We start from the raw sequence: 24,309 nt of genomic DNA on the forward strand, positions 1-24,309 counted from the left end.
TTGCATTTAGCCAAAGTGTACTAATGCAAGATCTTCCTTGTTACTTTCAAATATAGATTAGTCACAACATCAATTTGTGATAATACTTCTAACTGAGACCCTTGCATAGTTAAATCTACAGTATAGATTGGATATTGAAAGCCTCGTGAATACCACTTGTGTGTGGGGGGGGGGAGCTATTAAGTATTTCAGAAGTATTGTTAATTGTGCTAAAATATGTCATCAGATAAGAGATCATAATAGCTACCTTTGCTATAAAAAGTATTACATTTGTATTCCACATCATTTTTAAGATTGCCTTTAAATGTAATAACCATCCCAATGCTTTATTTGAGTATCTATTAATGTGGGTGCTTTCTCCTAATTATTGATCACAAGTGTCCACGTCAACGTTAACAGCTCGTATAAGGGGATATTGATTATTTCTGAAGTCCATAAACAAAGACATTACATCCGTATCTTTGGTGTCCCCAACCAGAGAGAAGGTGAAATTCTGGAGCAGAGCGCTGAAGAACAGGAAGAGCTCCATCCTAGCCAGGGGCCTCCCCTGGACAGGCCCTCTTCCCTACAATAGCAATGAAGAAAACAGAGTTATTTAGGGAAGTACTTGCTGGAACTGTATCTGATAAAAAGACTAGGTGGATCAGTTAGGAATAGGAATTGCAATACAATCTGTTCCAGAGGCTTGTACCTGCTGAGAATGGCATGAAAAGCATCCTTTTTCTTGAATTGCCCGCGTTTTCATCCAGAAAAAATGATTGGGATTAAATTTCGCTGGGAGTCTCCCAATGAAGAGGGTCAAAATGTACAGAGGTGAAGACTGGCACAATAGCCGTGCACTAGAAGGAGAGGAAGAAACAGATGCCATTAAATGATACTATTTCATATGGAGAAGAAAGTGCCTTTGCTTTCCACTTGCCTAAAATAAAAATAGGCAGTGACTAGCTAGCTGCTGAACCTTGAAAGAATGAAGAGGGAAGGAATATATATTTCTTTCAGTACATATTTCTCTAAATTGCTCTTTTATTCAATTGCCTCTCTTCTCAAAGATCTAAGTCATTCTTTCCTTTCTTCCCTAGAAAACCTTCTTAAATACTTGCATCACCATACCTTGGGAATAGTGTAACCATGGAACTTTGTGTCACAAGTTGTTGCCCGTGGGAAGGTTTTCAAGGGTCCCTTTCTGATATCGCTGAACCTCATGAACAAAGGAATTTGTGAAAGGCATTTTCAATCGGTCTTCCATGCTTGGAGTGCGATTTCTACCAACAACTTCATCAATCTCCTGTTGCACTTTAGCTGTGAGAAGAATAGATTGAGATGATATTGGCAGATTTTGTCATGTGAGCACATGCAGTCATTTGAATAGAAATATATGTTCCAAAGCACATTGAGGGAAAACGATTCTAGCCAGGACAATGGCTCCTCCTCCTCATTTCTCAGTAGATACCATTTAAACTTTTCTAGTGCAAGATGAGATTCATATTATTTGAATCTCTCTGTTGTGGTTCTCTGGTAGCCTGCGGAGCTGGCAGCAGAGTTGGACAGTGAGGAAGTATAAGAGGAACATGGGCGAGTCTTGGAGACTGAGGAAAGCTCAGATGAGGGCTCTTTGTTGGAGGCAGGGAAGGGGGCCAGGACCATCTGGTAGTTACGAGCTGCCTCCAGAGCCTGACATCAGCGAGTCAGAAGACCACTGTGAGTCGTATAATCGGTTCAAGCTCTGAGAAGTCCTGTTTGACTCTGTGATACGTTTGACGTTGCAAAACTAATTGGCAATTAGATCTCTGGCAGTGTTTCAAGGGAGATAAAGGTGGGTGCTTATCAACTTATCCTGAAAGACTGCGGCAACTCGAGCAGACATCTTTCAGATTCTTTAGACTGTTTTTGAATCATTATGGGCTATGAATGACTATAATTCACAGCCATTTAAATAAAAGAGGGATTTGGGGACTAAGATTGGGATTTATGCTTTCTCAGGAAGCCTAGGTCAGAACACTCTGTGCCTTACTAGATATCTTGAGAGGAAGTAATCATAAAGCATTTCTGTGTGAGTTTTCTGAAGTTTAGAGTCTTCACCGAAAAAGAGGATAAATAGTAGTCAGGAAAAAAGATACAGTTCTTAAATTAGTTTCCTAAACTGTTAATATATATACATTAACATTTATACCAGCAGCAAACATGCATTCCTACAAAAACCATGAGCCCATTTTCAAAAAGCTAGTGGTTTAATCTATAATTAATCAAGCAATTTTGGGTGGTATCATGAATTAACATTAATTATATTCTGTAACAATATTTATTATTTTTCATCTATGTCATAATTATACATTCCTGTGGAAAAGAATGTTACCATTGTCTGAAACAGTGTATTTCAAAATGTTGGAGATGATGACCTTGAGTTAAAAGGAATGTTCATTTATATTATTGCAAAAATGATCCTCAAGAAAACCTATACTAATTTCAGTCATACATACTAAGATTTCATACAGCAAGTATTAAATTATTGCAATTGGTTGAATGGTCTATGGCAGTATGGCAGAAGTGGTATTCAGCCAGTTCTCTCCAGTTCGGGGGAACCGGTAGCAGCAGCAGCAGGAGGCTTTGCCCACCCACCCCAATGTAATATGTGAGAATTGCACATGTGCAGTGCGTATGCGCACATGGGGCACATGCACTCACATTTGTGAGGGAAGGTAAGTGAATCCCACTGCTGCTGTATGGACGGAAAATTTTTGTTACAGCATTCACTCACTTGTCCAAAAGATGCTTTTTTCAGGAGGCAATTGGACTGTCTTGCTTTTTCTGTGAAGACATTTTTCTTCTCATCCAAGAAGCTTCTTCAGCTCTGACTGAATGGTGGGTAATGGAAGAATTTATTTTCCTTGCAGACAGCTAGTTATTTGCATCCTTTTAGAGAGTCATTGAGCTACTTGGAGATTGTCTGTGTCCTCAGGGTCACCTAAATAGTGCAAATGGTTCCTGTAGTCTGCATTTTTTTCTGGATGAATGGATTTTCAGAAAAAGTGCAGATTACAGGAACCATTTGCACTAGTCAGGTGACCCTGAGAACACACAGATAAATCTCTAAGTGGCCTCAAAGATTCTCTAAAAGAATGCAAATGACCAGCTGTCTGCCAGGAATACAAATCCTTCCATTCACCACCATCCAGTCAGAGCTGAAGAAGCTTCTTGGATGAGTCTTGAACAAAAAAACAAGAAAGTCCAGTTGCCTCCTGAAAAAGCACTTTTGGGACAACCATGACCTGGATGACTTAGAATCTCCATAGACATTCAATCACTCCTGCCTCTTTTTGATCTAATCAATACCAATTGACTAGAATTGTTTTCATAAAATCTCAAGATTTGATGGGAAACCCATTTATTTCAAGGGGATGTTAGCTAGATTGGGAAATCTTTGAAAAAATCTGTAAAAAGACAGTGGAAAACACTGCCTAAATATTCCTAGGAAAAATGCAGAAATCCAGCTGCAATGAGTTTACTTTATTCAACTCCATCTTTACTTTCTATTTTCTTTAAAAATATGTTTTCTTTAAACACCATCATTTCTTTCTTAGCATTAATAGTGGCAACCCTAGGAGTACCAACACAATATTATATATTTGTGGGTATTTTTATACCTTGAAGATGTGGCAATTTAGCTATTGCTAGAAGGCTGCAAAGCAAAGCTTGGCTTGTGGTTATGGTCCCAGCCATAAAGAGTCCAAACACAACAAACACAAGATCTTCAAGAGTGTAGACACCCTCAGTTGAGTTCTGCTCCTAAAAAAAAAATGGAAAGAGAAACAGAAGAATAAAAAATTCTACTTGGAATTGAAAGGAGGTAAAGCTACAGGTGTGCTTCAACTCCACTGTTTGGAATATTTTTGAAGATACCACTGCGGACCTAGATGCTGTAATATTATATGTTTGTTTCTGTGAAGACCTATGTGTACCAACAAGGAACTTGCAAATATACAATAACAATAAACGTTGATTCACAGCTAAACTTAAGCAGCTACGTCATCGTTCCAAAGAAGAAACCTACAGAAAAAGTAATAGAATGCTGTAAATCAGGCCAGAAACATATTAACAAGGGAGATCAAAGAAGTAAAAAAAAAGCTACTTTGAAAAGCTAAGGAATCAGTTCTCAACAAATGAACCAGCAAACATGTGGAAAACTTAAAAATATCACCGGTTGCGGCAAACCTCCTTCCAAGGCTGAAGAAAATCAACAACTGGCAGATGACCTGAACCTATTTTACTGCCAATTTGAAAGGAAACTACAGTCACCTATCTCCACAACCCCATCACAGCAACAACACCCAAACCTCCTACAACTGACCCCATCCCATTGGGTTCACAAGCCCTGGTGATCACAGAAAAGGAAGTGCAAGATTTATTTCACAGACAGAAGCAAGAAAAAGCACCAGGCCCAGACAAGATAACTCCCTCTTGCTTAAAAGTCTGTGCTGAACAATTGGCCCCCATCTTCAACCAAATCTTCAATAAATCACTAGAGATGTGCCTTGTTTCTTCTTGCTTCAAATGCTCCACTATCATTCCAGTGCCGAAGAAGCCTTCCATCAAGGAACTGAATGACTACAGACCAGTTGCTCTAACATCTGTAGTTATGAAAACCTTTGAAAGGCTATTGATGTCCCACTTGAAAACCATCACGGATTTGCTGTTAGACCCCCTGCAATTTGCATACAGATTGACAGATGATGCTGTCAATATGGCTCTACATTTCATCCTACAATATGTTGAATCTCCAAAGACCTACACAAGGATCCTCTTTATAGACTTTAGTTCAACATTCAATACCATCATACCGGACATTCTTCTAACTAAACTAAATCAGCTAGCAGTACCTGAACACACTTGTAAGTGAATCACAAGCTTCCTAACAGATAGGAAGCAGCAGGTGAAGCTAGGCAAAATCACATCACATACCTGTATACTTAGCACAGGAGTCCCCCAGGGCTGTGTGCTCTCTCTCCACTTCTCTATACCAATGTCTGCATCTCAAATGATCCATCTGTTAAACTACGGAGGTTTGCAGATAATACAACAGTGATTGGTCTCATTGGGTATGTTGAACAACTAGCCAGCTAGTGGTGTGACAGGAACAATCTGGAACTCAAAATTGTAGAAATACTAGGCTTCCGGTTTGAGGTTGCTTGCTGACGGGAGCTGATTGTTTCGGCTCCAGAATCCTGGTCACGTTTAACTGTCAGATGAGCCATCCATCAGCCATCTGACAGCTTGTTTACCTTATTCTTCAGGCCAAGGAGATAAGGTGAGCTTTGTGCCGGGCAACATGCCAACCAATTCTCGCAGATTGTCTCTGGGAGGGGGGGGGAGGCCAGCCGACAGCAGAATTGTCTCTGTGCCAGGAATTCCTGCTGCATTAGCAGCACAAAGCAACACTCAAATCCTCAGAACAAAACTTGATTATTGAGTCCAACACAAGCGGACCCTGTACATGTGGACTTTTAATTGTTTGTATTAATCTTTAGCTTCATTTTTTTGTTTTTACAAGAATTCCTTCTGATATCTTACTTGCTAAAGAGATATTCAAAATGGCGCCGAGCAGCTTTGTAACACTGTTTGAGCTTTGAATTTCTACAGAGTTTAAAACCTCAAAGGGAGGGAGTGATTTAATATTAAATTAATCAGTAACAGCTGCACAATTGACCAGCACGGACTTATTAATTGGTTGAAGAAGGTTAAAACTCGGAATGGCTTCTAAGCAAAACCCTATTCAAAAGCTCCCCCACCCCCCGGCTTCAAAATTTCGCCTGCCCCTGGCACGAAACCACAGTCTTTACTTCCTCCCTCCACAGGGGAGCCACTGACTAAACAATTTTTTCAGAAGGATTTTTTTGATTTTTTGATTTTATTAGTATTTATAGGCCGCCCTTTTCCCTGAGGGGACTCAGGGCGGCTTACATAAAATAAGGAAGGGAGGGTACAGACAATAGACGCAAACAATACATAGAAGTAAAATAGTAAGCAACATTCATTCATCATTCGGGTGGGGACAAATTAGCTTTATCCCCAGGCCTGACGGGCTAGCCAGGTCTTAAGGGCTGTGCGGAAGGTCTGGACGGTGGTGAGGGTACGAATCTCCACGGGGAGATCGTTCCAAAGGGTCGGAGCTACTACTGAAAAGGCTCTCCTCCGTGTAGTTGCCAGTCGGCACTGACTGGCAGATGGAACTCGGAGGAGGCCTAATCTATGCGATCTAATTGGTCGCAGGGAGGAATCGGCTGAAGCATTTAAAAATCATGTAGCTATGATGGAAACAAAACTTAAGGAGGAGATATTCGTTGCGCATAAAGAACTGTCTGATAAACTTGAGACTCGGGTTCAGAAGATCAGGGATGATATGTTGGGGGTTGTTAATTTGTTAACAGAATATGTTTCGGAAATTGAAGACAGGTTAGAAGATCTTAATAATGCTAATACTAATTTGGTATCAAAAGTCGATGTGGTGCAACAAAAAGTTGGAAATGCTGAAAAAGAAATTATTATGTTACAGTATAGACAAATGGAGTTTGCACTAAGAATAAGAGGTTTGCGTGAAAACAATCAGGAGAACTTGAAACAGATTCTTTTAGAAGCTTTCGATAGTCTGTTGGGAAGGCCAGGGGGGAATTTTGATTGGCAAATTGATAAATTGAAGAAGGCAGGGGAGGAATAGGACATGGGCAGGGGGCCTGCTTAGCACCTTCCCTCAACTGACACTAATCCTCCAACCATTTTAAACTTTTAAACTCTTGGGCCTTGCCCTCTTTGCTGGACTCCACAGAGGAGAAGATCAAAAACGTTAAGTTTCTCCTCTCTTGCACAGTACGCAAAAAAAAAAAAAACTTTTAGGAATGTAGTGTGACTGGTATGTTTGATTGATGATTGTACCCACTTTTTTAATTTCATTATTGTTGTATTTTCTGTGTTTTTAACTGACCTATGTGGGGAATGCATGGACGAGTGACTGTGTTTATGTGAGAGGATGACTGATTCGAAGGGCTTGTTGGGGAACGCGGGGGCTATAGGGGTGGTTGGTGGGACTATGGACACGGGAGTGGGACGGAGCATTACGGTCTTAACAGGGAGGGGCAGATATGGCGGGGACTTTAGGGCAGGCCATTACCGGGGAAGGAGGGTTCGCTACGTCACAGATATCCCTCCTTCCGGCCCTATGAGTCCCACTCCAAGGCCAGGTGGTGTGAGCAATCAGGACCCTGGCCTCAGGCTGCTGGCGCTAAATGCCAGGTCTGTAGTTCATAAAGCTCCTCTCGTTCGGGACTTCATTTTAGACGAGAGGGCAGACCTGGCATGTATTACTGAGACCTGGCTGGGCCCGGAGGGAGGAGTCCCCCTCGGAGAGATGTGCCCAGAGGGTTTTCAGGTGCACCATCAGCCGAGAGCTCAGAGAAGGGGTGGGGGTGTGGCTATTGTTATCCGAGAGTCTCTAGCACCTCGTAGGATCCCTGCTCCGGAGCTTGTCGGGTGTGAGTCCCTGCTGGTGAAGTTGGACCTCAAGGGTCAAGTGGGTCTGCTGCTAACGTACTTGCCTTCTAACTGCGTTGCAACAGCCCTCCCCTCGCTCCTCGAGTCGATAGCCGAGCTGGCAGTTGAGTTCCCCAGACTTATGGTTCTGGGGGATTTCAATCTGCCTTCGCTCGGTGAACACTCTGATGGAGCGCAGGAGTTCATGGCTTCCATGACAACCATGGGCTTGACCCAAGTAATCCGAGGACCAACCCACTCAGCGGGTCACACGCTTGACCTCGTATTCCTCTCGGAGCAGTGGAATTGTGATCTTGGTCTGAGGGGTAGCGAGATCTTGCCCCTGTCATGGTCAGACCACTACCTATTGAGGCTTGACTTTCGGAGACCAAACCCCCACTGTAGGGAGGAGGAACCGACCAGGTGGTTCCGCCCCAGGCAACTTATGGACCCTTCGGGGTTACAGACGGAGCTTGGGGTTATTCCTGATACTCTCGCCCGCAGTTCGGCGGAGACTCTGGTTGCTGCCTGGGATCTGGCAGCGGCGGAGTCTCTTAACCGGATTGCGCCTCTACGGCCGCTCCGAGGCAGTGGATCCCGGAAGGCTCCTTGGTTCACTGAGGAACTCTGGGAGATGAAGCGCCGAAGGAGACGCCTAGAGCACCTATGGAGGTCCAGCAAATCCGAATCGAGCCGAGCATTTTTGACAACCTGCACCAGAGATTACGTTCGGGCAATCAGGACGGCTAAGAAAACACACATTGCCTCTCTGGTTGCGTCTGCTGAGTCGCACCCAGCCGCCCTGTTTAGGATAACCTGTTCCCTCCTAAATAGGAGGGATACGGGCGATCCGCTGCAGGGCAGGGCTGAGGACTACGTCCAATTTCTCGCAGACAAGGTTGCTCGGCTCCGGGCGGACCTGGACTCCAATCCCGCAGTACCAGCCGAGGCACTAAGGGATGATCTGGTAAGTCATCGCTGGATTGAGTTTCAGGCTGTTGCCCCTGAGGATTTGGACAAGGCCATGAGAGCTGTAGGTACCTCCACATGTGTGCTGGACCCGTGCCCTTCCTGGCTGGTTGTAAACAGCAGGGAGGTGACACGAGGCTGGATCCAGGCGGTTGTTACCGCCTCACTTCGGGAGGGGATCTTTCCCCCCGCTTTAAAGACGGCGGTGGTGAGACCCCTCCTGAAGAAACCATCCTTGGATCCAGCTGTTTTAAATAACTATCGTCCAGTCTCCAACCTCCCCTTTGTGGGGAAGGTTGTTGAGAAGGTGGTGGCCTTTCAGCTCCCGCGGTCCTTGGAGGAAGCCAGCTATCTCGATCCGTTCCAGTCTGGCTTCAGACCTGGCTGCAGCACAGAAACCGCTTTGGTCGCATTGACCGATGATCTCTGGAGAGCCAGGGATGGAGGCCACGCCTCCATCCTAGTGCTCCTTGACCTCTCGGCGGCTTTCGATACCATCGACCATGGTATCCTTCTGCGACGACTGCGGGAGGTGGGGGTGGGAGGCGCTGTCTTACAGTGGTTCTCCTCTTACCTCTCGGACAGGTCGCAGTCGGTGTTAGTTGGGGAGCAGAGATCGACCCCTAGGCCCCTAACGTGTGGGGTGCCTCAGGGTTTGGTCCTGTCCCCCCTTCTTTTCAACATCTACATGAAACCGCTGGGTGAGATCATTCGACGACACGGGATAAAGTACCATCAATATGCGGACGATACTCAATTGTATCTGTCCGCCCCGTGCCAACTCAACGAAGCGATGGATGTGATGAGCCAGGGGCTGGATGCTGTTAAAGACTGGATGGGGGTCAACAAGCTTGTGCTCAATCCAGAAAAGACCGAGTGGCTGTTGTGTTTCCCTCCCAAGAATTGGCCAAGTACTCCATCTCTCAGGCTGGGGGGTCAAACTATACGCCCCTCAGACAGGGTTCGCAACTTGGGAGTCCTCCTGGACCCACAGCTGACCTTCGAACATCATTTGTCAGCTGTGACCAGGGGGGCATTTGCCCAGGTTCGCCTGGTACACCAGTTGCGTCCCTACCTGAACCGGGAGGCCCTCACAACAGTCACTCGTGCCCTTGTGACCTCTAGACTGGAATATTGCAATGTGCTCTACATGGGGCTGCTCTTGAAGAGCATTCGGCGACTTCAGCTAGTCCAGGCCGCGCGAGCGATTGGGGGTGCACCTCGGTTCACCCACGCAACACCTATCCTCCACGAGCTGCGCTGGCTACCTGTTGATCTCCGGGTGCGCTTCAAGGTGCTACGTATCACCTATAAAGCCCTTCATGGTAGTGGGCCTGGGTACTTGAGAGACCACCTACTGCCAATTACCTCCACCAGACCGATTCGATCGCATCGATTAGGCCTCCTCCGAATCCCATCTTCTAGCCAGTGCAAACTGGCAACTACCCGGAGGAGGGCCTTCTCGGTGGCTGCTCCGTCCCTTTGGAACGAACTCCCCGTGGAGATTCGGACCCTCACCACCCTCCAATCCTTCCGTGCTGCTGTAAAGATCTGGCTGTCCCGGCTGGCCTGGGGTTAAGATTATAGCCCCACTCGAATGGTGTGATTGTTGCATTTTTTCTCTTTTAATATGCTGTATTGTTTATTGTTTGTTGTTTCCCCCTCCCTTTTGAATTGTGAGCCGCCCTGAGTCCCCTTAGGGAAAAGGGCGGCATACAAATAAAGGCAAAAGTAAAAAAAAAAAGTAAAAAAGTTTATCATGCTAATTTATCATGCCAGGTCTGTTGTTCACAAGGCTCCCCTCGTCCGGGACTTAATTTTAGACGAGGGGGCAGACCTGGCATGTATTACTGAAACCTGGCTGGGCCCGGAGGGAGGAGTCCCCCTCGTAGAGATGTGCCCAGAAGGATTTCAGGTGCTGCATCAGCCGAGAGCTCAGAGAAGGGGTGGGGGTGTGGCTATTGTTATCCGGGAGTCTTTAGCACCTCGTAGGATCCCTGCTCCGGAGCTTTTCGAGTGTGAGTCCCTGCTGGTGAAGTTGGACCTCAAGGGTCAAGTGGGTCTGCTGCTAACGTACCTGCCTCCCAACAGCGTTGCAGCAGCCCTCCCCTCGCTCCTCGAGTCAGTAGCCAAGCTGGCAATTGAGTTCCCCAGGCTTATGGTCCTGGGGGATTTCAATTTGCCTTCGCTTGGTGAACACTCTGATGGGGCGCAGGAGTTCATGGCTTCCATGACAGCCATGGGCTTGACCCAAGTAATTCGGGGCCCAACCCACTCTGCGGGTCACATGCTCGACCTCGTATTTCTCTCGGAGCAGTGGACTTGTGATCTTGGTCTGAGGGGTAACGAGATCATACCCCTGTCGTGGTCAGACCACTGCCTACTGAGGCTTGACTTCCGGAGACCAAACCCCCACTGTAGGGAGGAGGAACCGACCAGGTGGTTCCGCCCCAGGCAACTGATGGACCCTGTGAGGTTCCAGACGGAACTTGGGGTTATTCCTGATACTCTCGCCCACAGTCCGGTGGAGACTCTGGTTGCTGCCTGGCACTCGGCAGCATCGGAGTCCCTTGACCGGATTGCGCCACTACGGCCACTCCGAGGTGGCGGATCCCAGAGGCCTCCTTGGTTCACCGAGGAGCTCCGGGAGAGGAAGCGCCGGAGGAGACGCCTAGAGCACCTATGGAGGTCCAATAAGTCCGATTCGAACCGAGCGCTCCTAACAACCTGCACCAAGGAATACATCAGGGCACTTAGGGCAGCAAAAAGATCTTATATTGCCACCTTGGTTGCGTCCGCTGAGTCCTGTCCAGCTGCCCTGTTTAGGATAACCTGGCCCCTCCTAAATGGGAGGGATACGGGGGACCCCTTGCAGGGTAGGGCTGAAGACTATGTCCAGTTCTTAGCGGACAAAGTTGCTCGGTTTCAGTCGGATTTGGACTCCATTTCTGCAGATCCAGCCGAGGCACAGGTGGATAATTCGGTAGACCATCGCTGGGTTGAGTTTCAGGATGTTGCCCCAGGGGACGTGGACAAGGCCATGAGAGCTGTGAGTGCCTCCACTTGTGTACTGGACCTGTGCCCCTCCTGGCTGGTTGCCAATAGCAGAGAGGTGGCACGGGGCTGGATCCAGGCGGTTATTACCGCCTCTCTTTGGGAGGGGCACTTCCCCGCCGCACTTAAAGCGGCGGTGGTGAGACCCCTCCTGAAGAAACCATCTTTGGATCCAGCCGTCCTTAACAACTACCGTCCAGTCTCCAATCTTCCCTTTGTTGGGAAGGTTGTTGAGAAGGTGGTGGCCTCCCAGCTTCAGCAGTCCTTGGAGGAAACCAGCTACCTCCAGTCCAGCTTCAGACCTGGTTACAGCACAGAAACCGCTTTGGTCGCATTGACCGATGATCTCTGGAGAGCCAGGGATGGAGGCCACGCCTCCATCTTAGTTCTCCTTGACCTCTCGGCGGCTTTCGATACCATCGACCATGGTATCCTTCTGTGACGACTGCGGGAGGTGGGAGTGGGTGGCACTGTTTTGCAGTGGTTCTCCTCCTACCTCTCGGACAGGTCGCAGTCGGTGTTGGTCGGGGGGCAGAGATCGACCCCTAGGCCCCTAACATATGGGGTGCCGCAGGGGTCGGTCCTGTCCCCCCTACTATTTAACATCTACATGAAACCGCTGGGCGAGATCATTCGGAGGCATGGGATAAGATATCACCAATACGCGGACGATACGCAGTTGTATCTGTCCGCCCCATGCCAACTCAATGAAGCGGTGGACGTGATGAACCGGGGTCTGGAAGCCGTTAGGGACTGGATGAGGGCTAACAAGCTTGTACTCAACCCGGAAAAGACCGAGTGGCTGTTGTGTTTTCCTCCCAATAATTTGGCCAGTGTTCCATCACTCAGGCTGGGGGGTCAAATATTACACCCCTCAGACAGGGTTCGCAACTTGGGAGTCCTTCTGGATCCACAGCTGACTTTTGATTACCACCTGTCGGCTGTGACCAGGGGGGCATTTGCCCAGGTTCGCCTGGTGCGCCAGTTGCGACCCTACCTGAACCGGGAGGCTCTCACAACAGTCACTCGGGCCCTTGTGACCTCTAGGCTGGAATACTGCAATGTGCTCTACATGGGGCTGCCCTTGAAGAGCATCCGGCGACTTCAGCTAGTCCAGAATGCGGCCGCGCGAGTGATTGTGGGTGCACCTCGGTTCGCCCACATAACACCTATCCTCCGCGAGCTGCGCTGGCTACCTGTTGATCTCCGGGTGCGCTTCAAGGTGCTACTTACCACCTACAAAGCCCTTCATGGTAGTGGATCTAGGTACTTGAGAGACTGCCTCCTGCCAATTACCTCCTCACGACCCATTAGATCGCATAGATTGGGCCTCCTCCGAGTTCCATCTGCCAGTCAGTGTCGACTGGCAACTACGCGGAGGAGAGCCTTTTCAGTAGCAGCTCCGACCCTTTGGAACGATCTCCCCGTGGAGATTCGTACCCTCACCACCCTCCAGACCTTCCGCACAGCCCTCAAGACCTGGCTATCCCGTCAGGCCTGGGGTTAAAGATTATATTCCATCCCCGCCCGAATGTTGAATGAACGTTGCTTTACTCTTTTAATTATGAATTGTCCTATATGTCTTTGTATGTTTCCCCTTCCTATATAAGCTGTAAGCCGCCCTGAGTCCCCTCAGGGAAAAGGGCGGCCTATAAATAAACTTAACCTAACCTAACCTAATTCCTGGCTGGCGAAACAGAAGCAGCTCCCACGGGACGTTGTATTATACTTTACTACAAGAGACATGAGGAATATGATATTGCAAGAGTCCTATAGAACCAAGCTTCAAACTGGGGGTCAGGAAGTGACTGTTCTGAAAGAGATACCACCTCAAAGATACTACCTTAAGATACTGTCTTAAATCAGTATGGAAAGCTCGAGATTTTTACCATAATATCTTGAAGGCCGGACATCCTGCCCCACCTAGACCTAGAGAAAGAGATCAAGAAGGACAAGATAGACAGCAAACTACACAACTATCAACAAGAATGGATCACCCTTCTCCCTCAGAAGTACAAGGAGCCAAGGAACAAAGACAAAACCATGTGATTACCAGACAAATGGATCAACAATTAAAAAAACAACAATCAACTAATTACCAATGATTTGTCTTCTAGGGTGAAGAAGATAAAGATATGTGCCAGAGTTTTATCAAATCATAATCCAGTTTGGATGGAGTTGGAAGGGGTGACGCAAGCAAGAAGGTCTTGGAGATTGAATGTAAATTTATTTAGACATGAGAAATATACTAATGAATGTAAAAAATTGTTAGCAGAATACTTTGTTTTAATATGAATAAGGGTACATCTATGGAAATTGTATGGGATGCAAGTAAAGCGTATATGAGTGGAGCTTTGATAAATCTAAATAGATTACATAGGCGTAAAGAAGGGGGAGAGTGAATAGAACTGGAAGATGAAATTAGGATTATAAAAAAATGTTTTTTTAAAAAAAGGGGAGGGGATAAAGTTTACTCCTCAGTTATTTTTGTAAGGTATAATTACTGAATGTACAGCTGTAGAGATTAATTTGACTTTGCACTTAATAACTGTAGTTAGATTGTCGGTGGTGCAATACTGGAAGAAGGAAGACTTGCCTGTAATTCAAGAATGGACACTGAAAGTCACAAACTTAGCCGAGATGGCTAAAATACCTGCATATCTTAAGCACCACTTAAACGAGAGATATAAATGAGACTGGGCAAAATGGATTGATTATATACAAAATAAATATGGATAAACGAGATGGGGAAAAATGGATTGATTATATTCAAAATAAATACGGGACTAAGAAATTCCAGATAGCTTATGATCAAGATCAGGACTGATATAAATTGTTTAAAGTTAGTTTAGCAAGGAGGAGCTAAGCTCAATTCTGCTAATATGGCTCTACATTTTTTGAAGGAAAATTCTGCTCTCTTAAAGTTAACAGAGTTCATTTCTATTGTTTGACCTAACTTTCAGAATTGAATGGATACCTTTAGCAACAGTTATGCCTGGAGTAGTAATATGTGCCAACAAATGGCAATGAAGGGATTGTCCAAAAGTAAATAAAAAAGTGGAGGGGAGAATAAATATTTCCACACTTCATCATATAGGATGAATTAGTTCCATCTTAGATGCATTTAAACAATTATTCAGATATGGCATCTATACATACCTTCTCCACTCTAAGAAGAAAGCAATCAATATAGTCACGCAGATTTTGGGGATCCAATGTCTTTTGGTGCAAATCCACATTCTCACGGACATAATCACAGAGCTTTTCAATGTTAGCAAAAATGCTTTGGTGTGGCCCAGGAAAGAATGTCACTGTTTTTGGAAATGTATTGTATATCTGTAATAGAGTTCACATAAAATACTATAGCTTATTAGACCATTATGGTGGAGGATTAATGCCCCAAATATTCAGAGAGTAGCCTTTACTTTGATATTGCTAATTGTCAATTCTCAGATGGCCCCAAAGCCAAGAAAAGAAGAACCACAAGGATTTTAGTATGCTATCTTTAATTCTATTCTCAGATAAATGCAATGTCTTGGAAACTATAATGGGAATTAATATTTATAATACATTAATTAAAGAGGAGAGTCTTTGAAAGGCCTTCCCTCAGATCTCTCCTCACCTGGGCTGAGTTCCTGGTAGGAGGTACTTTGTCAAGGGATTCTCCCACTGCTCCCCTAGCCTCACCCATCTCTTCTACAAATGCTGAAAATGACCAAAGTCCTCCAAGAGGCAAAGACAGAAACTGGCTGTGTGCATAAAGAACTGTCTAACAATTCCATGTTACATCTGTCCAGAATCTGACATGGCCAAAAGGAGTTATGGGAGAAGGAAATGGTTCCCTAGGAAATAAAACCAACCAGAAGAGATTTTTCTGAGAACCAATTTATACTTGGATGTCTAGATTTGCCTTCCCCCGCTTATTAGCTCATCAGATCTAATGTTCACATTTCTGACTTGGATATTTATACTCACAAATATGCCTGCTAGTTAAAATAGGGGTTCATGACAAGAAGGGGATCAAGTAGATTAACATACCAGTCCTAAGATACTAATAGAGTATCTTAAATGAGTCTCCACAATATTCTGGTTCTCTATGAAGGTTTTATCTTTGTAATCAAATCGATTGCCAAAAACAACAGCACATATCACATTAGAAACAGCACTTGTAATAATTCTCCTTGCGTCGAATGGCTGCCCTGAAAAAAAAGAAAAGAAAAGAAGGAACACAAATGTTTATGAGTGGGATCAATGAATGTGGATCTTCCCTTTCTCAAATCTCATCTCAAAACTGCAATAAAAAGTGTTAAAATTGGAATTTTAATTCTTTCCCTCTTTCCTAAGAATGGAATATAAACACAATATTAAAATCCAATAACCACTTTAATCAAGATATAACATAGTGTTTCCATGTTCCACTTTGAAATTGACTAAATATATATTCAAAGATTGACCTTGTTACGGCTAGAGTTTCTTCACAAACTTATTGCTGTCTCCTTCAGTCTTTAAATAATATCATTTATAAGTCATTCCATTATTTCTCCCTCCCCATTTCAGAGGTTTGTCCATTAAACATTATATTAAAAGATGCCACAAGTCACTGAGGGAATACTATTTATGACTGCTTAATTCAGATCCACAGTGCCTTTCAGTTCTCCACCCTCATGCAAACTCCCCATAAACACAAATCATTATCCATGGTTTCATTTCTCCCTGTAAATTATCTATCTATCTTGCCCTTTTGTTGGCTGCTGATTTTTCCTGCTGTTCAATATGGCATTATGTTTAAGTGATTATTTTAAAGAAACATTTTGCTACTTTTTCCAGTTGTAACCAAGCACTCTGTTATCTCCATCCTTCTCTCCTGCTAACCTACCCAATTTCTTTTTAAATAATCCAATACACCTTTTTCCTATTTATTTTTTATCTCCTTCCAGAAGAGATGTAGCCACAAGAATGGCTTTCAAAGCTGATTCAACTCCCTGAATAAATTCTATTTGTGGCCCTTTAATCATATCCATGTTGCCTTATGGATCTCTGTCCTTCATGGAGCCTATTCTTATGTGTGTGTTCCTTACCTTCCTTAGTTTCCCTGTCTCTTTTATCCATAAAGTTTTTTGCTGGTTTCTCAATTTGCTTGATGTGTGTTACTGCATCCAGCCTAACATTTCACTAGTTTTCGGCAAAGTTGCAATTTTATAAAGCCATAATTGCTCCATTAAGTGACTTCCTATGATTCCTGATCTTTTTCTTTATTTTGTGCAATTAAGTGCAGAGGATTAGAGATTTAGTGTAGAATCCAGTTTTCTTGCAACTTCATATAATACAACAAATCCTTTCCAGATTCTTTTTTTAAAAAACCTTTTCTGGTAGCCATTTCCTCCACCAAACAAAGGGCTTCCTCCTGCACCCTCTCAGACATTCTTTTCTTCCCCATCCCAAAATCTCGCAAGGTGGACAGTGTGAACCGCCGCAGCTCCCTCCATTTCTTCTCATCAGTGGTGGTCAGACCTGAAACCAAGAACACAGGAAACAGATCACAATGTGATATCAGTTCTCAAATTTTGCAAAAGGGGAAAAGGTTATACATTACAATTTTCCCCACCCCACTTTTACAGTAAAGGAGCCTTCCCGCTTGAATTACTAAATAGATCAACTGCAGTTTTCATCTAGTCATTCTTGAGTGCTCTCATATTAGGAGAAGAATGAATGAGGTTCTGGAAATCATGTCACACCTTACTATAAATCTGAAATGGATAGGGATCAGAGGTGGATTCTTACCGGTTCATACCACTTCAGGCAAAGCAGTAGTACAAATTAGGCCTGGGTCGCTGAACCAATAGGGATTCTCCTGAAGCCACGGTGGGGATGGGGACAGGGCAGCCCAGGAAGCTTCACAACCATGTGACTATGAAGATTGGCGGGCCGGGTGGCCCCCTCCCCATCAGGACAAAGCTACCACCATTGCAGCTGGAGAGCCACTCTCTTGGCAATCTGGAGGGTAGAGGGAGCAGGCTGCTGCCTCCTAGCTCAGGAACCACCTAGTGGCAACGCAGGCAGAGCCATTGCAATGGTGGAGTCTGGCGCTCGGGGAGGGCAAGGTTAGCATGTTCCCAGCCACGCCCTGCGGTGTCTCTGTCCCCTGGCTCAGGTCAGCAGGCTCAGCTGCAGCTCAGACGAACTGAGGAATTGTGGGGAGCATCCCATGTGTTACACCCCACTTCCACAATTTGCCGACACCTCCTAACCACACACACCAAATTTTTGAAACCCACCACTGATAGGGACAGGTCTTTAGACCAGTCATGGACAGATTTCTATACTAAGATGCAATTTTCAGTAAGTAGAAAAAATGGGAATTCCGTATTTTTGTATAGTAGGGGTTTTGTTCACAGAAAATAAGTACATTCCAATTGCTCTCTTATTTGGTTGCTTCATTATGTATCACAAGGTCACTGTAAATTATAAGCAACCACATAGATTTTGTCCATTACAACCTCTCTCCAACCTAGTTCTTGAGGACTTTGATATGCTTATCATTCCTACCTACTTCCATCAACTCTCCTTCCTACCACACTTCCCACAATTACAACTCTCTCTAGAGAGCTAAGCCTTTGCACAATCTTTCTGAAATATGATCATTTGAGTCTAGTCATTTGTGCTTTGAATGAAAATTCTGGAGAGATTTGTTCAATGATTTTTTTTTTCCTGGGTATCCATAATATTCTCAAGAGTTTTCTCTTGAATATTCTCCAACATCAAAGCTTAAAAGGCATCAATATTTTCTCTATCCTGCTTCTTCAAAATCCAAATTATTTTGAAGGCACAGGAAATTGATATTCAACATTAATTCGGATAACATAAGCAAAAAAGTGTCTTTGTTGGTAAACCACATTGTATGTCTTCCCAAAGGACCAATTTAGAGGTCAAATTATTGTTATTGTTTGTTGTGGTTGTTATTTTGCATGTAAGCAACAATCTGAGTACACTTGAAAAGCGACCAGTTTTTTCAAGAAACATGACCAAATCTACATCTTTACAAGACATTTCAAGTGAATCTTTCACAACTATCAATATTATTAATGGCATTCAGACAATTTTTACAGAAAATTAAAGAAAAACAGTAACTAATGAGGAAATGAAAAGGGATCAACCTTTATTTTGGAACATTTGCTTATGAGCAGGCATTTCAGTTCGCCCACCAAATTCTTCTGAATGATCTACCAAAGCATCTTTTACCACGGCGTACCCACAAAGAGCAACCATTGGTTTTGATCCATTCCAGACAGTAAATATAGGTCCATATTTCTCAGCAAGCTAAGGACAGAATTAGATGAAAATTCAGTTAATTAGGTGACAAAGCATGTTTGGTGAAATTATTATAAAGTATTGTAGGAAGTTAAAACCCCTCTACAAAATAATGAAATATTTTAGGAAATATTAAAAGAGCAGAATATTTCCTTTAAAAGGGAGTCAGAAACTCAGCTCCCCGCCACCTTTGTCAATGGGCCATTAAGGCCTGAGCCAGTCTATTCTATATAACAAAGATATACCCCCTTCAGGCATACCCATCTAGCAACCAGAAACTCACTACAAGGCACCCGGGAAAATTACATCAGCCAGCAATGCAAACAAGCTTGGTTCTCAGGACAGCCTACAAAGTTAGCTTAGACCCACACCCCAACCCTTGGGAGTGTGACCACCAATCAGAATGCATTTCTTACACAGGAATGGGAAACTCTGGGGTGGGACCCAGATAGGACATAAAACCAGGGCACTCTCAGCATCTCCTCCCTTTTCTGTTCAGGAGCTCAAGTCATGTGATCCTGTCCACCATTAAACCATCTTTCCAAGCAGCCTCCATGTTTTCCAGTGTCTTTTTCCCTACTTGGAACTGAACCCAGAAGGACATTTCTTCCAACAGTATTTTTGAAATACTTCTTAAGTTTGCCAGAGCTTGAATAACTGTTAATACCTATAAAATACTTCAATATAATTATGATCCAGTACATGATATATATCTCCTACCGGGTAAGTGATAGGCCATGTTATGTTGGCCTTTGTGGGTATCTGTGTGGATTACAGAACCTAGCTTGAAGAGAACAGCTGTGGGCTGCTCCAAATAAAACTCTGCTTTGGTTATACTTCTGACATACTAGCACAAAAGGACCCAAATGCAGAAGTTTTATTTTTATCATTAACCAAAAATGTTATATGTTACAAAGGTAAAACTAAGCTTGAAAACTATTTTGGTGAGAGCTTCTTGAAGTTGGTCAAGTGATTATTTGTTGTGTTAAGGACAGGCCTTGGGACATCTGGTGAAGATGACCAACTGACAACACACCCAGGGAGAGATCACTGGGACTCCCTGAGAAGGATTTTTCTCTAGATTGTCACTTTATCTACTTACAAACAGAAGAAACCAGCATTACTTTAGTTTATATGACTCTCCTGGGTTAGGGAGAGTTCTAGAATCATCGATCCTTCATACAGTAACAGTCAGCAAGTTAGCTTCAGGAGATGAGCTTCAGAACATGGTAGGTTAGCAGCTGAAGGGGGAATGCTGAAATCACTTTATTTGAAAAGCAGCAATTTTTGGAATTTATTTTTCAAATAGTTGTGTCTTTGATTTCTTAATCACTTTTAAGGACTATTAATCTTTATTAAGCCATAGCCTGTTATTCCTTTGAAGATCTGTGCCATTTGTAGGATTTTTTTAAATTGTTAAACAAATAAGAAAGATACTGAGATTGCTACACACTCTGCCAAGGACCATGTCATTGCCCAGGTGCTCAACTGAGTGTGGAGGGAGTGGCGAAAGGGGCCAATTATTACAAAGTTCCTTCCCTTCCACATCCCAGCAACATGAGCTGTCCGCTCAATGGGGCTGCCTACTCTGGAGGAGCTGTGTGCTGGTATCCCAGAGACAGCAGCAGCCAATTTTGGAAGCTCTTCATATAGGCCACCTAGGCATGGCGTGGATGAAGGCGCTCACCCGCATTTATGTCTGGTGGCCCAACTGAAACAAGGCCATTGCTGATTGGATTTCATACATTGTCAGCCTTGCCAAGCGTCAAAACCAGCCACCTCATTCACTCCAGCAGACGAGTGAGAAGCACCCAAGACATCTTGAGCGAGGATGCATATTAACTTTTCAGGACCTTTCCATGGACAGACTTTTATCGTGGTTGTGGGTGCTTATTCAAAATGGCTTGAGGTGGTACTCATGACATCTATGATCTCAGACTCCATGATCAAGACCCTTAAAAGGCTGTTTGTGACCAATGGACTACTAGACGTCCTCGTTTTGGACAATGGACCATAGCTCATGTCAAGCAAGTTCAAGCCGTCATGGCAATTGTCATTTCCTAATTGCACTAGTGGTGGGTTCCAGGTGGTACAGCCCAGTATGGCCGTACTGCTAGTAGCTGGGAGCAGCAGCCACCATACCGGTATGGTGGCTCATTTGACCCACCCTATATATAGTGTTTATAACATGACCAGCCAAATGAGCACACATGCACATCATGTGGCACCTGAGCATCCTCCGCCGAGCAGCTGGGTGTTGCAGATGTGCCTGACTAGGATGCCTGGTCCCATGTGCAGGGTACTGGTTGTGACAGGATCCAAAACCCACCACTGGATTGCACCATTGCTAGCAATGGGCAAGCTGAGCAGATGGTCTGATCAGCAAAGGAAGCACTGGCAAGGATGGGCCCAGGGGACTGGCAAACACAGATAGCTGAGTACCTCCTGGTCCAGCATGTTACACCAAGCTCCACCACCAACAGGGGTCATTGCCTGTGCACCAACTTAAACTGGCTGCATCGAGACTACTCCTCCGAAGTCCCTGCAGACTCGATCAGCCAGGTCTAGTCATTCTCACTGGGTGACCTTGTCTATGCCCTCAGCCACGCTGGGCACTCTTGCTGGATTCCTGCCTGTGTAGTGGACATTACTGGGTTGGATTCTTACAAGGTGGCACTCAAAGATGGCAGGTCGTGGCGCTGCTACATCAACGGTGTGACCACCTCGGAACCTCTGTCTGCAACCAGCCGGAATGGACTCCAACAGAGACAACCCCAGCTAAAGACATTCCAGCTCAGCCACCACAAACAACTGTATCAACAAAGGAGTGTGGTGAGTCACAGATACGTACATCACCCGGAACTCAACAGACAAGTTTGGGACTTTTTCTTCATTGATATTAACAAGATTGAAAAATCCTAGATAAAAAGAGTTTATAACTACTTGATTGACATTCCAGAGAAGAAGAAAAGTTATACTATGAAGATAAGCTGGAGGGAGTGATTTAAATTTAATGAGTCTATTGGAATCAGGATGGATATTTATCTGTTTGATATTTGTAACTGAAAGAGAGTGTTAATATAACACTTTGAAAATGTAGTTTTTTTTTTCTTTTTATATAATGCTTAAGTTATTCTTAAGGATGGTAAAAGAGTACTACAAGTGTATGCCACCCGGAGTCCTTCGGGAGTGGGCAGCATACAAAACTAATAAACAACAACAACAACAAGTATTTATGTTAAGGGGCAATTAAATAAAAAGATGTATTATCTTAAAGAAAAGTTTTGAGTCTATAAATGCATGTATACAAAAAGAAAAAAATTATTCTACGAGGATAATTTGGAGGACTGATTTAAATTTAATGAGTTAATTGGAATTAGTTGGATTTTTATTGGTTTGATCTATGTAATTGAAGGAAAGCTCTAATACAGCTTGTGCTGTGTATATAAAATGAGTTTGGAAATTGTTTTTTCTTCTATATATAATTTTTGAGTAATATTTAAAGCTTGTGAAATTTTATTGAAAACAAATTTTAAAGTATGCATGTTAAGAGGAATATTGTAAAAGGATGTATTAGAACTTACTGATTTTAGAAATGTTTTTACAGAAAAGTTTAATTATTTGAAATGGGTGGGGAAAAGTGCTTTTTTCCCTTTAAGATTAAATAATTTGAAAGGATATAATGAATTTTGTTAATATAAATGGTGACAGTTTACAAAGATTATTAAGTGCAAACAGAAATATTACTAAACAGAATATCAGAGTTGGGAGAGATCTTGGAGGTTCTCTAGTCCAACCCCTGCTCAGGCAGGAAATCGTATACCACGGGGCCTGCGGGTCAGATGTGTCATGCCCTGGCAATGCCTACTCCTGGTTTAGCAAAGGGGGAAAAGTTGCAATACCTCACATGATGACAATGTATTATCACGAGTTTGACACCCTGGTTTCCTCCTGAACCCTATACTACTATACTAGTAAAATGGGGACCCAAATTATTGGGGGCAACGTGCTGACTGTAAACCACTAGAGAGGGCTGTAAAGCACTGTGAAACAGTATAATAATTGTAAGTGCTATTGCTATAAATAAAGAAAGCACAGGCCATGACAAATGGATTAAGATGAAACGGAAATAAGTGAAAATCTCAGCATGAATGTAAAAGTATTGCAAAAAGAAAAATTAACATATTTCATGAAAAATAATAACATATAGTGTACATCAATTTCCAACAGACTGAATGGAATGTAGATATAAGGAAAGAATATATAGGAGTGCTTCAAAATATGTACAAGGAATCATATTACAGAGGGCCCCTGAAGTAGAAGTATACTAACGGACTATTTGAAGTTTGATTTGATTTTACAAAAAAAGGTTACAGATGGTGGAAAAAAACTGTGCATGGACGAGAATAATTGACCATTTGAAGGATGGAAGCAGGAACAAAATGCCACCATTCCATGAAGACAAACCATCTCTGGTTACCTAAATGGGCTTCAAGGAACTGGGATTCCATAATATTATAGGCAAGACTTTGTGTTTCTGTTATGTCTTTGATGGCATCTAGTTATCATCTGGATTTATTCAGCCCAGATGAACTTTATTAGGACAGAGGTGTTATCTGCATTTCAACAATCTGGAATCAAATGGAAGCTTCAGTGAATTTGATGCTACCGGTAATTCAAACGATACAATTTGAGGCTCATAGATTTATTTTTTCTAAAGTTTTTCTTGTTACTATATATTTTAATGAACTTTGAAACCTCCATTGCTGGTTTATTAGATTGCTACAAGGTGACTTTATATTATAATTCCCTTTTAAGAAATGAGCCACAAATCAAATTGTTCTTTATAAAATAAATCAAACTAATACAATTAAAGAAGCTATAAGTATGTTTCAAATGTCAGAAACTTTGAAGAAGTACAATAGTTAACTAGCCTTACCTTTTGAGAATGTTTATACAAAGGTAGTACATCTCGCTGAAAGAGGTTCCCCAGAATAGGCCATGGAGCAGGTCCAGGGGGCAGCTGCCCTTTTCTCTTGTACATTTGGAAATATGAGAAAAGGGTGAAAAGTATACAGAGAAGAAGCAGAACTCCTGTCCATGTCAGCTCCATCCTCTTCTGAGTTATTTTCCTCTTCAAAACTCCCAGAAACGGTTTCAATGAGACAAGATTGAAAGAAGAAGGCAACTGGAGCCCCAATCACATTTAATAACATATTTTCCATGATCCTTTTTTAAATCAATGTGTTTCTTGTTGCTGTTATCAATGCAGGGTAATTATTTACCAACATCTCTACCTTTGGATCTAGGTTCAAATGAGTTCTTGTTTGTACATTGACCAAAAAGAAATTGGAATGAAAGTTTGCCTGGCAGTGATGGCTTTTTAAGGAGGAGGGAAACCCAGGTCTCCTTAAAAGCCGCCAGAATACCTCTCCTCTAGTGCACCTATTCATCATTGCC

At 43.5% G+C, this 24,309-nt stretch overlaps 1 pseudogene; it reads right to left on the reverse strand.

Annotated features, from left to right (window-relative positions):
* Nucleotides 1-212: 212 nt before the first annotated feature.
* On the reverse strand, nt 213-24,053 carry LOC116503974 (annotated as a pseudogene).
* Between the last annotated feature and the right edge of the window lie 256 nt (nt 24,054-24,309).

Source organism: Thamnophis elegans, chromosome 2 (genome assembly GCF_009769535.1).
Source record: "Thamnophis elegans isolate rThaEle1 chromosome 2, rThaEle1.pri, whole genome shotgun sequence".
Taxonomy (NCBI): Eukaryota; Metazoa; Chordata; class Lepidosauria; order Squamata; family Colubridae; genus Thamnophis; species Thamnophis elegans.